The sequence below is a fragment of the Peromyscus californicus genome, unplaced genomic scaffold (genome assembly GCF_007827085.1).
Source record: "Peromyscus californicus insignis strain IS unplaced genomic scaffold, ASM782708v3 Scaffold_6__1_contigs__length_162567912, whole genome shotgun sequence".
Taxonomy (NCBI): domain Eukaryota; kingdom Metazoa; phylum Chordata; class Mammalia; order Rodentia; family Cricetidae; genus Peromyscus; species Peromyscus californicus.
In genome coordinates, this window is record NW_026294584.1 from 141,108,727 (window position 1) to 141,114,169 (window position 5,443).

A 5,443-nucleotide genomic window follows, 5' to 3' on the forward strand; every position below is an offset into this window, starting at 1 on the left:
TTGTTTTGCATGCTGTTCTAGCCTAGGGTGATAGCGAACAAGGCTCACATGCTGGCTGAGCAGACTCTGAGCTTTACATTGAGTCAACCCCATTCTGACTGCACTCTTCAAGGAAAGCACTGTTATTATGGAGCTTGGTTTCACAGGTGGAAAAAAAAAAGAGCTGAGTTTACTGCAAAATACCACACAATTGTCCCCATGGTTCCCTGGCTAGCAGAGGACTGGAGGGGATTTCAGGGCAGGCAGCACACTGGAGCTTATGTGTTCTCTACCAACCCAGTTGGACTGGGACTCCCCATCTGGCTCTGCCACTAGCCACAAAGATCAACCTGGTCACTGGCAAAGGAGCCACCAATCACGTACTTGTTGATGGAGGGGTTCCCTGCCATCCCTTGCTGTAACCAGCCCTCATCTGTGCAGTGGACCAGCAGTACCAAGAAAGACCTCTGTGAAAGGGCTTGGAGAGTTGTGATTTTGATGCTGAATCATCTCAATGGCCAAACGGCATTATTATTATTATTATTATTATTATTATTATTATTATATTATTTACTTATTACTTACTTACTTACTTACTTACTTACTTAGTTTTAGTCAGAGTCTCACTATTCGGCCCTGGCTTGCCTGGAGCTCCCTATGAAGACCAGGTTGGGCTCTAACTCACAGGGATCGGCCTGCTTCTGCCTCCATAAGCTACCATACCCAGCAGATTTGCAGTCAAAACAAAGCAAACAAACAAATAAACAAACCCAAAAATCATATACACAAAAGAGAAATGACCTTCAAGGCCCTGGAGAGTTGGCTCAGAGGTTAAGAGTATTTGTTGCTCTTGCAGAGGACCTGAGTTCAATTCCCAGGACCCACTTGGTGGCTTACAACCATCTGTAACTCCAGTCCCAGGGGATCTGATGGCCTCTTCTTACCTCCTCGGGCACCAGGCACACATGTGGTGCACGTACATACATGCAGACAAAGCCCTCATACACATAAAATTAAAATGACCCTCCCCCACCAAATCAAAATGGGAAAAGCTCATGCTTAGTGTACATGGGCTTGGATTGCCCTGCTCTCGTCCTGGGGTCTGTAAAGAATTTCTAAACTCTGGCCCTGCTCCGGGGTTATCTGGTGACTAAAATCCAAAGGCAGAAGGGAGGTGACCAAAACTTCATCCAGGGGCCTCTTATCTTCTGGGAAGGAGAGCTGGTGCTCAGCGTCAGGGGGCAGGTACTAGAAGTATGTTCCGAGAAGGCTTCAGAACGCTTCATCAGACCTTGGGCCATGCTGCTGCACATCCACGGAAGGGCAGAGCCTAAGCTACAGAGAAACGGTTTCTCAGCTTGGGGGCGGGTAAGAAGAGGGAGAAGGGGCTGAGCAGACTCCCCCCTACAACCCTGCTTGCCTTGCAGGTCTGTGGTCTCCAAGACCTAGATTTCCAATGAGCAGCAAAGGCCTTGACTTTCACCAGAGAGATCTTTCATCTTATTTTAGTGACTGTGGGAGTCGGTCTCACTGTATGTGCAGGCCGGATTCGGTCTGCCAGCTTGCCACCTCTGGCCTAGGCACTGAAGAGCATGACGAATCTGTGGTCCAAAGGGAGAGACTGGTCCATGGGCCTGTGAGGCCCTGTGTGTGGGGGACAGGCCTGAGGTTGGTCTCTGCAGGCTGCCCTCTCCTAGGCCAGGAGCTAAAAGCCTAGTCTCTATAGAGACCCATGCTGGGTGGCTTTTGTAAATTGGTTCTATCTGTGACACCAGCACCCCCTTGTGGACAATATGGGAAGGGCCTCATACTTAAACACAAGTGATACCTGCAAATCTACCAAGTGATGGGAGTTGCGCGTAACTTGCCATTCCTAGTGAGACGGAAGCAGTGTCGTTAGTGAGCAAAGTCTTGAAGGGGTAACGAGGTGGCAATAATGAGGTAGAGGGGGAAGGAAGGTAAGATGGGCTTTGTCACACTCTTCTCTCTGGCAGTCAATTCTGGTGGCTCAAGCCTTTGGTTACCACCTCCAGAAAGGCCCTCAAAGCCCAGAATGCACGAGCGGCCAGTCTTTTATCTGGAAACTTCCAACCCCAGGCCTTCAGGCCTCCTGAGAAAACAGGTAGGTGGTTGTTCAGTCCGTGTTTGTGGCTGAATTTATCCCACTTTCCAGGGCCACGCTCATTTATGGGGTTTAAAGTCCATTGTGCTGTGTGCTCTGAAAGCTGCCTGAGTATCTCCTCCTTCGCTGCAAAGAAAAAAAAAATCACTTCCCATCCCTTTATTTTTGGAAAAAGTCAAGGTCCACTTCTACTGTTTCCAAAGCGTCACAGACATTCTAACGAGTGTTTTCTTCTATTATTCACAGCTCTGAGAAAACCCCTCGGGTCTCAGCCCGGCTCCCCTGCCAGCACCAGTCGGTGCCACATTCGAGCCCGGTTGCTGACCCACCCACCTCCTAGTCGCATGCAGGCCTGTGCGCTTTGTCTCCAAGGAGAACTTCTTAAGTCACACAGCCTGGGAGGACTTCACGGGGCTTCCTGAAGGCCAGATGCAGGCCTTCCACATGTGCTGGCCATGGACACTCAACTCATGCTGGTGCCTTGGACCCTCATGTCCACTGAAAATATATATATGCTGGTTGTTTTTTGTTTGTTTGTTTGTTTTTTGAGACAGGGTTTTTCTATGTAGCCTTGGCTGTCCTGGAACTCACTTTACAGACCAGGCTGGCCTCTAACTCAGAGATTCATCCGCCTCTGCCTCCCGAGTGCTGGGATTAAGGGTGTGTGCCACCACTGCTTGGCTTATTTATTATTATTATTATTATTATTATTACTTATCTTATTTGTGTGTATATATGTGCCTGCATGTATGTATGTGCACCATGTGTGCAGTGCCTGCAGAGGCCAGAAGAGGGCGTTGTATCCCCAGGACAGTTGTGAGCCACCCAATGTGGGTGCAAGTGACCGAACCTGATCCTTCATAGCAGCAGCAAGTGCTCTTAACTGCCGAGCCATCTTTCTAGCCCCCCCCCCCCAGCAGCATTTTTGCCATTGTCTACCCCACAGCCCCAGAAGGAAAATACATGGCCTAATATGAAGCTTTGGGACACCGGCTTCGTGAAAGGATGTGGGGAAGACCACTGCTAAGCGGACTGCAGTTCTCATTTTGCTGTTACCCCTATGTACTCATGAAAGTTTCAGGTCTCTAGAAAGGTTTTTGAAATACAAAAGCAAGCCTTGTGTAGTAGTACACACCTTTCATCACGGTACCGGGAGGCAGAGGCAGGCAAAGCTGTGAGTTTGAAGACAACCTGGTCTACATTGTGAGTTTCAGGACAGTCAGGGATAAATAATAAAGGTCCTGACTCAAAAACAAACACACAAACAAAACAAAAAAGAAATACAAAAGCGTGGAGCTGAAGAGAAGGCTCAGTGGTTGATCGCACTGGTTTCTCTTCCAGAGGACCTGGGCTAGGTTCTCAGCTCACACATGGTGGCTCACAACCGTCTGCAACTCCAATTCCAGGGAACATATGCCCTCTTCTGGCCTCTGTAGGCACTGCATGTATGTGGTGCAGACAAAATCCCATATACATTAATATAAATTAATTTTTTGTTTTGTTTTTGTTTTTCGAGACAGGGTTTCTCAGTGTAGCTTTGGTGCCTGTTCTGGATCTCGCTCTGTAGACCAGGCTGGCCTCGAACTCACAGAGATATGCCTGGCTCTGCCTCCCAAGCGCGGGGATTAAAAGCGTGCGCCACCACCTCCTGGCAATTTTTTTTTTTTTTAAAGAAAGAATGCAAGAGCACTTGCTGATAAGAATGGAGATTCTAGTCTTCACCTCGGTCATAAGCCTGAGGTTTTCCAGTCGTTTGGCTGCAATGAACTTGTTTGGGGCAATGGGAGGCTTCCCCAGCAGCAGCTGTCTGGAGTGTTCGTGGCAGTGGGTGGTTCGTAGCTCATTCCCAAGAGCTATGCAGAACGTTGCACTTGCTTTGTTGGCTCTTGTCTCACTCTAAACACCTGTTGTTCTGAAAGAAAGCCAACTACACTACTGGATGGCCCATGGAATAGAGAGCCATGGGCAGACACGGCACCAGGACCTCTGAGCGGCAGACGGGAGAGGCGGGAGGGGGAACTCACCTCACCATGGGGCATGCAGAAGTGAATTCCAAGGATGGTTATGAGTGCTAACATAAGACTGTAGAAGCCCCCAGATGTCAACAGACCTAAGACCATTATCCCTGCGTATCTCTAGGAAAGAGTACGTGTCAAGGGAAATGGGACAGAAGAGAATTTGGAGCATCCTTGCAGCCATCACACTGTTGTGAGTTTAGTGTGTCTCCATAAAATTCCTGGGTTAAAAACTTAAATTCCCAAATTGATACATTTGTGCTATTTGGAGATGTGGGCCATGGGGAAATTTTGGAATCTAATTAAATCCTGAGTGTAGGGCTCTTCAGGAGGCCCGAACTGGACTGCTTGCTGTCTTACCATGTGGTACCTGACAGCAAAGGCAGCCCTCAGTCAGTGGTGAGCACATACTCACAGAGGTCCGTTTTCTCTTCTTCAGAACCCAGACTCAAGTCTTTTGTTATAGCAGTGGGATTTGGGCTAGACCACATGTAAATGTAAGTTCTAGACATCAGTAAGGAACATCTGAACCGAGACTTGTCCAATGACCAGTTTTAATCTTACTGTTTACAACTCAGGTCAGAAAGAAACTGGGAAATAGTCTTCCTTTGAAAGAGGCGGCAATGACAGGGAAAATGAATTTCTATGGTAACATCAAAACAGTTGTTAAGGCTTTGTGCTCTACATGCCCATCGTTCCTAGGACGTTACTCTCCTAGCTGGCTTGGAGAGTACCGTGATACCTAAGAGTGGTGAGGACCAGGACCTAGAAATCATTTGTGTTAAGGTGATAACTGGCTATCCCATCTGCCAGGCCCTTACCTCACCAGCCTTCACTGGGGCATTTGAGGACTAGGACTCGCATGAGATGAAGAGAAGGTCAGGTTTTGTATGGGAACTTCTAGGAACATGAGGCGAAAGTCACCTGGCTGAGGGTGGGGATCCATGGAGACACCTCAAAATTTGGAGATGGCACTGTGGGTTTCTGGCACCCACACCATAAGACACACACTCATAGCCAAGAGAGTGAGGAGTGAGTATTTAGCAAAAGCCAGGGGCTGTCATGGAAACCCAATCTTAACAGGAGTGACTCAGCCACCTCATGAAGAGACTGGGATATTTCTACTTGTATCCAGTTATATTTGTGGTCCAAAGGAGGACGGGGGTCAACAATTCCGCATTGTAAAGACATGGATGTGGTTTCACTTCTGGCTTATGATTTGTATTTTATATCGTTACCAACTGTTGCCAGCAGAGTTCTGAGTCAGGACAGGTGTATTCCAGGCTCAGGACCACCTGTCTGGAAATAAGTCAACAATGGCCAGACA